At 40.5% G+C, this 11,586-nt stretch overlaps 1 long non-coding RNA gene across 1 annotated transcript; it reads left to right on the top strand.

Annotated features, from left to right (window-relative positions):
- The first annotated feature begins 226 nt into the window (after positions 1-226).
- On the top strand, positions 227-2,456 carry LOC123583500. Its single transcript, XR_006704910.1, has 3 exons — positions 227-406; positions 1,624-1,736; positions 2,146-2,456. It is a non-coding gene; the product is annotated as an uncharacterized LOC123583500 (long non-coding RNA).
- Positions 2,457-11,586: the final 9,130 nt, after the last annotated feature.

Genomic DNA, 11,586 nt, shown 5'->3' with positions numbered 1-11,586 from the left:
AGAGTTCTCTAGGTTTAACTTCCCTAAATGGTAATCTCTGCCAGCTGGTAATCTCTTTCCAGCTTCCAGACTTTTGTCTAGCTCTTCTGTTCTCTTTGCCTTTGTGTGCTGTCTTCCTTCACTGTTTGCTGTAGTCTGAATGTTTGTGTCCCCCCCCTTCCCCAAATTTATATGTTGAAATCATAATGCCCAATATGATGGTATTTGGAGGTGGGCTTTTGGGAGATGGTTAGGTCATGAGGGTAGAGCCTTCAGGAATGGGATTTGTGCTTTTACAAAAGATACCCCACAGAGCTCCCTAGCCCCTTCAGCCATGCAAGGACACAAAGAGAGGTCTGCAAGAGGATGAGGACCTTCAACTGACCAGGCTGGCACCCTGATCTCAGGAGTTCCATTCTCCATAACTGTAAGAAATAAAGTTGTGTTGCTTAGAAGCTACTCAGTGTGATACATTATTACAGCAGCCCAAATGGACTAAAACACTGCCATTCACAAGAGAGTTGGAATAAACTTGGGTTTAATCTGTCATGTGTAATAGTAATGCAATTTCTAAAATGTGTCCAAGTATAACAATAGTAAGCATTAGAAGATGATAGATTAATAAAGTATATATTCTAACTTCCTCCTATAATAACATACTTCTCCAAAGGAAATATTTTATAAACTTGGACAGCATTTTGAGCTTCAATTATTTTACAGTTGGTTTAGCGTCACTCATTAGTTCTTATACATGCCTTCAGGCATCCCTTTTCTCTCTTACGTCTATTTGCATCAGATAATCACTAAATTAATGAAAGCATATTTACATGAAACTGTTTTTAGAGAATAGGCTTTGGATCTACAGCTATTAGAAACAAAAGGCACAAGGACAAAAAGAGCTACATTTAATTAACACTAATTTGTGACATCAACTGACAACAAATAATTAAATTGGGAATTTAGGCTGGTGCTATAGACTGAAGTATAATCATTGTGTGCCTGAGGGTGTGACCTAGAATGATGGCATAAGGTAATATAGGTGGTAGGATGGTCCAAGAGTGATTTATCGAGTCTAAGTTAATGGCTGCTTTAAGGAAATAATTGAAGACTGTGTGTCTTTTCTTTTTTTTCTCCTCATTTCCTTTCCTATCTTACCAAATGCTTTATTTAAACTACAGATTTAAGGGGTGCCTGAGTGGTTCAGTTGGTTAAGCATCCAACTTTGGTTCAGGTCATGATCTCACAGTTCGTGAGTTTCAGCCCTATGTTGGGCTCTGTGCTGACAGCTCAGAGCCTGGAGCCTGCTTCAGATTCTGTGTCTCCCTCTCTCTCTGCCCCTCCCCACTCATGCTCTGTCTCTCTGTCTTAAAAATAAATAAAACATTTAAAAAAATTTTATAAAAAAATAAAAAAATAAACTACAGATTTAATTTCTTCAAATCTTCATAATTAAACCTTATGACAATGAGAACAAGCTAAGGCTTTCATAAAATTTTTCTTACTTCTGTTAGCTTGTAGTCCCAAACTCCAGCTAGTATAGATTCATTCATCCCTCTGTCAGTTCATTCATTCATTCATTCATTCACTCATTCAAGAAATAATGAGCATCACTTTTTAAAGCACTAATTCTGTTTGACATTTTAGAAGATACTGGTGGACACAATGCTGAGCAAAAGAAAATGCAACCAATCCCTGTTGTCAGTCAAGGAGAGGAGACAGATGTTAATTAACTAAACCCAAGAATCAAATAAGCTGAGGTAAGTATCCTGAGGAACAAAAAACAAGTTTTGTTGGCAGGTGTATAATGGAAGAGTCTTACCTGCAGTGGAGAGCCAGGGAAAACTGGAAGGAAATGACAGTTGGGCTGAGATTTTAAGAATGACAACTTCACTAAGCTAAAGGGGTAGTGGCGTGATGAGAACAGTATTTACCAGCACAGTAAGAGGGAAGAGTACAAGGCATCTGAGAGAGAATTCAAGCCCAGTGTGGGCAGGGCTTAAAGAGCACCATGACGGGGCTGGGGAAGTAAAATGATGAGATCATAGAATAATGAGAAGCCTGCAATACTAGGAGTGGGAATGAAGGAGTAATGTGAAAGGAAAATTTTCTTCAAATAGCAGTACTTGCACAGGAGATATTAAAATTGGCTTTTATGTTTTGTCACAGCTATTGTAAGCAGGTGAAGCTGATAAAGGACCATGAATTTGAGTGACACCCACTCCCCACCACCCCAGGACATAAGACCCTTACTGGATCTAACTGAAGACTCTTTTCTGATTAATGATGAACAAAGAATGGGTCTACTTGTTTTAACCAATTATGTAAAGACCTATTGACTCATTTTATCCAATCCACAGTGCTAGCTTTTGATGCCTAATTAGTAGGAACACTGTGTGTTCTTTCTGGTACTTTTGAGTGCCTGGCCCCAGCCAGGATTTCTTGTTTCCTTGCCCGGCAAGAAAATATTTGGTTTTTAAGTTTTTAGCTTAAGTGTTTTTTGTTTGTTTTGACAGTAAGATGTGGAGGAGATGGGCCATATCATATTTGAATCAGATAAAAAATCCTCGGGGCTCCTGGGTGGCTCAGACTGTTCAGCGTCTGACTTCAGCTCACGTTATGATCTCAAGGTTCATGAGTTTGAGCCCTCTATCAGGCTCTGTGCTGACAGCTCGGAGCCTGGAGCCTGCTTTGGATTCTGTGTCTCTCTCTGTCTGCCCCTCCCCCACTAGCACTCTGTCTCTCTCTCAAAAATAAACATTAAAAAAAGTTTAAAAAAATCCTCTCTGGTTGCAGTTTGGAGGATGGGTTGAAGAATGAATCAGTGGATTCCTTGCGCCAAATTAGACGGTTGCAGTAGTCCAGGTCAGAGGCAGTAACAGCCTGCTCTAGAATGGTGGCCGTGGAGACAGTAATGGGTAGATGTGAGAAATACGCAGGAGACAAACCTGCAAGACTTGGGGATGGATTAGATATGGGGGTGGCAAGAAGGGTCATAGATGACTTCTAGTCTTGAAGGGATGGTGATGTCAGTCACTAAGATAGGGAACACTGAAAGATGTCCAGATTGGAGGGTGAAAAGAGAAGGTGTAGTTCAATATTGCTGTTTATCAACATCCATATTATTTGCATGGGAATCAGAAGCTTTTTAAAGAAAGAATCCTGAAGAGCGCCTGGGTGGCTCAGTCAGGTGAGCATCTGACTCTTGATTTTGGTCTGGGTCATGACCTCATGATACATGGGTTCAGGCCCTGTGTCAGGCTCTGCGCTGACAGAGCAGAGCCTGCTTGGGATCCTTTCTCCCTTTCTCTCTGCTCCTCCCCAGCTTGCTCTCTCTCTCTCTCTCTCTCTCTCTCTCAAAAATAAATAAATAAACATTAAAAAAGAAAGAAAGAAAGAATCCTGAACATCATGTATATTGTGGTTCAGAGTCATTAGACCTACAGTTCTTCCTATGTAATACTCTTGATTTATTTGTTATATATCTCTAGATTTTCCTTGGGCAATCCTATTGGTGTTTTCCACTAATAACAACCATAGTCATTTCAAATCATATCTTAAAGGAAGTTATATATAGAGGCATTGTGTGGTTTTGTTATGGATCATTTATGTAGAGTGGAGCACATACTGAGAGTTCAATTCAAAAAATAAAACAAAGGGGCGCCTGGGTGGCTCAGTCGGTTAAGCAGCCGACTTCGGCTCAGGTCATGATCTCGCGGTCCATGAGTTCGAGCCCTGCGTCGGGCTCTGTGCTGACAGCTCAGAGCCTGGAGCCTGTTTCGGATTCTGTGTCTCCCTCTCTCTGACCCTCCCCCATTCATCCTCTGTCTCTCTCTGTCTCAAAAATAAATAAACGTTAAAAAAAATTAAAAAAATAATAAATAATACAAAAAAAGCAAAGGCTTTCTTAACATTAGTGCATTGTAATGTGTGAATATTGGTTTGGATGGATGTAATTGTAGAAATCAAATATGGGCATGGGGAAATATTACCTATTGCTCACTTGGCATTGATTCGTAGTGACAGCAGGTTTAGATAAAATCTGTGATCAATAGACTGTTACAACTAAATGGTTTCTCTCATTTCTAAGAGAGGAGAAGAAACCCTGATTGTTTTTCTAAAATTTTCTTTTCTTACAAAAGCGTTATGCTTTCAATGTAGAAAATATGGAAAACAAAAGTTTCTATTCTAGAGTCTTCCCCCCCACCCCGCCAGATAGATGTCAGTTAAGAGGTTTAGAACAAGTCTCCCCAAAATGTTCCACTTTAGCATGTGGACAATTTTGAGCAGAAAGCATTTGAGACCCTGGAGCCTTAAGAGAAACTTTTGCCCCTCTCTTAGCTACCTTGAAGAATCTAAATTGGGGGTCTTACCCAGAGTAAGAGTTATTACCGGAGATAATTGGAGTGACCTATCTGTATGGCAGGGCAAACATCCAATTACCAAATTTCTACTCTTCTTTTTGCCCTGTGTATTGCACTCTTGCCCTTTGCAACCCAGACCCCTAACCCGTTCCTTAGGTCATGATGGCATATGTATCTCGTTCTACTTTTTTGTCTTTAAATCTCTCTTGAATATGGGGTTCCCATGCATATGAGATTAAATTTGAGTTTTTTCCTGTTAATCTGTCTCATACCAATTTAATTATAGAGTAGCTGGAACAGCCTTTGAAGACTAGAAGAAAATCCCTGCCCCCTCCCCATCACATCAGTGAGGCTTTTGGGTTTTCTTTCTTTTTCTTTTCTTTTCTTTCCTTTTCTTTCCTTTCCTTTCCTTTTCTTTTCCTTTCTTTTCTTTTCTTTTTTTTAAAGGTACACAGGGAGTGGGAAATAGAAAGGATCTAAACAGAATCTCTCAATCCTGTTTGTGACCCACAATTCTAATTGTTTCAAAATTTTAGTTCCCAACTCGATTATCCTTAACACCACACTATGACTGGATGAGAAGTAAAAAAATGTGCTTACATCTCTTATTCCCCCTCTGATGGAATTGACTGTTAAGGAGCTAATGTTGGTCATACTTTTGGTAAATCTCTAGTGTTCACTTTTAAGGTGTTGATGTAGTTCTTTTTAAAAAATAACTTGTTCTTGTTTGGTATTATTTATCACCTTATCTCTTTAAATTTGTTTATTTATTATCTCTTCAAGTTTATTGATTTAAGTCTATTTATTGTATTTATGTTCTTCTTATGTCTTTCCTAATATTGCCACTTTAACTATATTGTAGAGGCCAGTTTTAGGCAACGGGCTTGAGCAATGGAAACCTGAATAAAGTAAAAGGGCCCACAGTGATCTGAATGCAAACAGGCTCATCAAGTGACCCACCTCAAAGTATCCATAGGCCCTAGCTGATCAATGAGCTGCTTACAACTAGGCACAGGTACTGGGATACCTGGGTGGCTCAGTTGGTTAAGTGTCTGACTTTGGCTCAGGTCACGATCTCATGGTCTATGAGTTCGAGCCCCATGTTGGGTTCTGGGCTGACAGCTTAGAACCTGGAGCCTGTTTCAGCCTGCCTGTGTCTCCCTCTCTCTGCCCATCCCTCACTTGTGCTCTGTCTCTCTTTCTCAAAAATAGACATTTAAAAAAACAAAACAAAACAAAACTGGGTACAGGTACCAAAACAGGAAAATTCCATATGTTCCCATACCTCCTTATTCCTGGCTTTAACCAAAGTTCTCCACCACTGCCTCCTGGCAGACAGTCTTTTGCTGTACTGCCTGCTGCTCCCTTCCAGTGTATTCCATAGACTTGTGTCTCCTTTGTTCTGCCTTGGTGAATTCTTTCACCCCACCCCGAGCTGCTGGCCTCCACCCTTCCACCCAATCGGGGCGCCTCAATATGTTGGTTGATGTCCTTAGCTGTCTCAATATTCTGGCCTTTGAGCTGAAAGGGAGCAGAATAGGACACCCCAAAATACACTTTCTGGCATAAGGATTATTTTGAGAAACTGAGGCTGTATGCTTGGTTCCTGGTGATGAGGGAGCATGGGTCAAGCTGAGAGCAAAGCACAGGCTAACAGCAACCGCCCCCTCCCCCTCCAAGGTGGCATATGTGTGATATTCCTTGGACACTCTTGGCTACCCAAGAACAGGGGAAAGGAAAGAAAACAAATTGTTGACTGACGGAGATCACAGTCATCCAAGACAGGAGTCTCCTTCAGTTTACAGATAACTTAGGAAGCTCCAAGAAAAAGGCAATCTTATCCATAGACTAATCTACAGAAATCTATAGACTCCATTTCCCGGAGCCCTAATATCACCCTCATCAAGATAGATGTAAGGAAGTTTAAGTGCTTGCCATGGTGATGTGGGAAACAAAGGCAAATGAAAAATTAAATTCCCATACTGCCTACAGCCCATTGACAAATCCTTGAAACGGTCAGTGACCTTTCTCTAGGAGTTCAGCTGCCTCAGTGATGACACCTTGCCAGGGGCAAAAGGGAATCTTGCCTTAACATTACCCTGACCCTCCCCAGGATCCTGTGAGTCTCCTTAACACATAAAAATTCCTTTGTAAATTAACATCCTTCATCTTTAACCCCCAAGTATATGTTGGCAATTATACTCCAAGTATATGGCCTCTGATATACCTCAGAAGGGTCTCAAGACTGAGGTTTTATTGAATAGTAATAAATGGCATTTTCCTAACAACACCTAGTACCTCAAGGTCCTGGAAACCTTGCTTCCAAAATTCCTTAGAGACTTACACTGTCCCTCCCACCCTCCCACCCTGAAGGTATATAATCAGTCACTCTTCACAACCCCAGTGCAGCTCTTTTTGCCCATGGGTCCTGTCCCTGTGCTTTAATAAAATCCCACCTTTTTTGCACCAAAGATGTCTTCAAGAATTCTTTCCCGCCCGTGGGTTCTGAACCCCCACCAGCATGCCAAAACCCCACCACTGGGACCTCTTTTGAAAGCATAAGCAGCACTATAGTGTATTAGTTACATTATTAACTTAGTTCCAAGTTCTGTTTTGTTCCCAACTTAATTATGTTTTTTATGTTAATTAAGCCCTGTTAACGTTGCCCTTTGACTCTACCCCTTGGTTGCACATTGATTATAAGAATCTGATGGGAAACAGATGATAACATTGGTCTTAAAATGATCTAACCTACCAGGTCCTGGCGGTATTTAACAATCTGGAAGAATGCATACCTCCAGATTGTTTCAAAGACCACAGACTGCACCCCACCGCCCACAAGGTTTCAAGACACATTCCTCACCCTCTTCCTATGCATTTACCTCCTTCCCCAAACATATAAGTGATCCCTAGGCTCATCAGGGCAAGGCAGCTTTAGGAATGATCCCTGCCTTCTCATTGGGGTGCCCTTCTAACACTAAAGTTTTCTTAGCTTCAAAACCAATGTGTCAGACACAGGCTTAATGCACACCGGGTGCACACACAGGTTTGGGTTTGCTAACAACATTGCAGACAACAGAAGAGTCTCTGAAAACAGCAGAAGTTACTCTCTTGCAAGGGAAATTTACGTTAGAAAGAGAGCCTGTATCAGGAGGAGCACTGTTACCAGAGATAACACGGGTAACTACAAAGAGACTCACCTGTGTCGCAGGGCAAATTTTCTTTACCAAATATTTCCTTGTCTCATCTTCCTGTGATCTGCCTTCTTACCCCCTCTTCTTTTCCTTAGCTCAGGATGGTATATACAGCTCAACTGCCTGGCTGTCTTTTTGGAGTCTCACATCTTTGTGGGGCTCCTGTACATAATTACAATGGCTTTTCTACCATTAACTTGACTGACTATAGTGTTTCATCTGTGGCTGGTTCTAACTATCTGAAACTGATAAAGGACGTGCAGATTGAGGGACCACCCTCTCACCCCAGCCCATCCCACCCCTGCCCCACCCTTCCTGCTTGCAATAACTAGACCTGATTGAGGACTCTCTTGACTGATAAACAAAGGAGCTTGTTTTAACCAATTATATTGAAGGGGAGCAGAATATGCCATTCCAAAATACTCTTCTTTGACATAAGGATTATTTTGAGCTGATTATTTTTAAGAAACAGCAGACACAGGAATATTCCTGAAAACAGAGTAGAAGTTGACTTTTTGTGAGGGAAATTTACATTTATAAGGGAAATGTCCATTTGTAAGGGTGTCTCCTTCTCAGTACCAGGAAGAGGAGGATACTAAATCTTTAGAAACTCTTACCAATGAGAAGGCAGAGACTTAAAAGTCTATATAACAACCATACACTTGTTTACTGTGCTTTTCCTGATAACCTCCCATTACTGGCCTCCCCCTTCCACCCAACATCTTCTTTAGTCTTTAGATGAAGAAGGCATTAAAGGTGATGGCTTGGGCCATTACAGAGAGTTACTCAGTTTTCCTAAGTCTCTTCCATGAATACAGGAGGCATACATGCTATTAAACTTGTTTGTTTTCCTTCTGTTAATCTTTTTTTTACAAGGCGGGGGGGGGGGGGGTCTCAGCCAAGAACTCAGAAGGGTAGAGTTCCTTCTATCCTTTATTATTTTGCTTCCCCTACAGTTTACAAACTAAAAGATTTTTTCAATTCTTTTTTAAAATATACATATAATTTGGTTTTTTTTTAATGTTTATTTTTGAAAGAGAGAGATAGAGCATGCAAGAGCAGGGGAGGGGCAGAGAGAGAGGGAGACAGGATCCAAAGCAGGCTCTGAGCTGACAAGCAGACAGCTGGATGCAGGTCTTGGACTCAAGAACTGTGAGATCGTGACCTGAGCTGAAGTTGGAGGCCGGACTGAGCCACCCAGGTGCTCTTCTTTTCAATTCTTAATTAGCTTAACCACCATAAACTGTCCTCCCTCTCCCCTTCCTAGCATTTAAAACCGCTGGCCTTTCCCCCCGCTAATGGAGTATAGTGAGTTTCTTCTAAGACATGGATTCCTTTGTCTGACTGAGTTTGACACATCCTCCTAAACTTGCCTTTCTGGGCCTCCTCACTGCTCTCTGCCCCAGGCTACAATCACACTTCTCCACCTAGTTCACAACTACATTCCTTTTACCCTACCATTTCTTCTTGTTTCCTCATCTACCTCTTATTTTTATTAGTTTTCCTATTTTTGTTTCTTTAATTTTCCCAGGGTTGATTGGTTACTAGTTCACTTTTTTAGAAGAACTGAAAGCTCTTTTTCCGATTATCAAAGAAAATTTTGGGGGGCATCTGAGTGTCTCTGTTAAGCATCTCACTCTTGAGTTCAGCTCAGGTCATGATCTCACAGTTGTGAGATCGAGCTCTGTGTCCTGCTCTGTGCTAAGCCTGCTTGGGATTCTCTCTCTCCCTCTCAAAATAAATACACAACAACAACAAAAGGAACATCTTTCTTTTTTTAATCTTCCAAGAAAACTTTTGTATAAGCATCTTCTAAAGAAAATGGGCACCAGAGAAGGAAATGCCTATTTTCCTAAACTCTTTCATTTAGGACCTTGAAGCACCATCTTTGTGCACCTGTAGTGCTTAGCTCATTGTGGCTATTTATGTATTCATCCATTTACTTTCCCATAACAATTACATGAGCTGGCTTATGAAGAACCTTTACATCCCATGTACAGATAATTTCGCTCAGCATCTAAAATTACTACTCCTAGAATACATATCATATATAGGCAAATATGTTGATTCAATTATACTGAGTTCTCTTATTCAATAAAAAATTTTTAATTCTATCTTCAGATTTAAGTTAGGTCTATCTTGCTGATGCCTGAACATTAGAAATGTAATGGCTAGCTTTGGCTCAGGGTCTTCTGCTGTGTTATCATATGCTTCTATTTTGCTAAAACATGCTGTAACTGAGCTAACATGAGTTCATGCCTTGGTGAGTTACAGGTAGAGACTGCACCAAGTGTCATCATACAAAGGAAACTTTATTTGCAACAAATAAATAGGTCATGGGAAAACCTTTCAAAGCTGGGACTCCTCAAGGGGAAGTGAGTGGGTTCCTTTTATTTAGGGTTCGGATAAATATTCAGAAAGTGTAGTTTTGTCATTTCATGTAACGGTAGGCATAAGGTTGCACAGGCATACTTAGAAAACATGCCTATACATGCATCCTATGTTATGTTAAAAAAACGTGTTATTTTTGTGTTCCCTCCCCCAGGTGAAGATTTTAACATTATAATGAGGTAGAGGTAACGGTCGGACACTCCATTATCCGTTTGCCCAGGTGTGAGTTGGTGGTGGTGGAGCTCAAACTGGTGTAGGCCTCTGGATCTCTTCCTGTTTTTGCCTCTAAAAGATGAGGTTAACATTCCTATGAAGAAGGGGGTTGATTAGGGGTCTTGCTGGTGACAGTTTTAACCTCATTAGCCCTATGGGGCACCAATTTCAAAGCTACCAAGCTGTTAGGTACTTGAATGTTGTCCCTCTCCCCCAATACCATCAAAATAGCCTATTAATAAAACACAGCTGACTTTATTGTAGTAAGGAAAATCACTACCTTGAGGGAGTCTTAGTAGTGTCTTGAAAGAAGAGAGGAAAGTTGAGAAGTTGTCCTATTGAGGAGCAAGAATTCATGTCCCTTTCAAGGTCCTTCTAGCTGGACTAAAGAATCAAATTGACATAAAACAGATTAACTGAAGAAAACAAAATTTAATAGCATATATATTAGGAATCCACACACACATGGACAGTCAGACATATCCAAAGACAGTCAGGCAAAATTATATATATATATATATATATATATATATATATATATATATATATATATATATATATATCCTGAAGGAAAGAGAGATGGTAGGGATCTGGGCTTCAGAGGAAAGAAATACAATTTAGAGGAAGATGAAAGGGAATAAATGTTTGGTAAACAAATGTTTGCTGGGCCACTCAGAAACAATGGGACAAAGAGGACTTTGATCAAAGTCACCTTGCTAGGCTCCTCACTGTCTATTAAATGTAGTTTATATCATAATGTAGTTATCCATGGTAATAGCTCTCTTCCTGGAGCAGGTTCTCTAAAATCTTTTAGGCAGTTGAGGCGGGGGGGGGGGGGCGGTGGGAGCAGGTAAAGAGCTTTTCCTGAATCCTTAGGGTTTTTATTATTTTTTAAGTCAGAATAATCTTTCTGCTAATGTGGCCCATCTTGGGGTGGCCTGTCCTTGGCCCTTATGGTCCCTAGACACCCTTCTAGTGAGTGGCTGACATAGAAGTCAAACCTCCATCTGGCTGACTCTACCAGCTCCCATCGTCAACCACAGAATAATATGGTGAATTTTGTCTTAACCATGGTGGGTAATTTCATGTGAAAATTTTGTAAGGTTCAAATTGAAAAATGCTGGTGCCTCTGGGACCTTCCTGAGAGTTACTGCCATACTCTTCAATGGATTCTCTTTTCTTTGCCTATTGGACTGAGTTAGAGTCCCGTTTATTTCTACATGAAATGCTTTTGTGAGAGCAAAAAGTCTTCTCCAACGTCTACAGATTTTCTAAAGTTCTTGGGTTATCTATGAAATTTAGGGTCTTTAAGTTCTCCTCAGGGTCTTTCCATTCTACCTTTTCCATCCTTTTGTTTTGCATCAGAGGTTCTCACAAATATATAAACCAATTGTTATAGATCTGGGAACTCTAAAGTTTATGTTCCTAAAACTATACTACTAAATTCT

The sequence above is a fragment of the Leopardus geoffroyi genome, chromosome B3, assembly GCF_018350155.1.
Source record: "Leopardus geoffroyi isolate Oge1 chromosome B3, O.geoffroyi_Oge1_pat1.0, whole genome shotgun sequence".
NCBI lineage: Eukaryota > Metazoa > Chordata > Mammalia > Carnivora > Felidae > Leopardus > Leopardus geoffroyi.
Note: the sequence above shows the minus strand (reverse complement) of the source record. Positions and strands in the feature narration are given on the sequence as shown.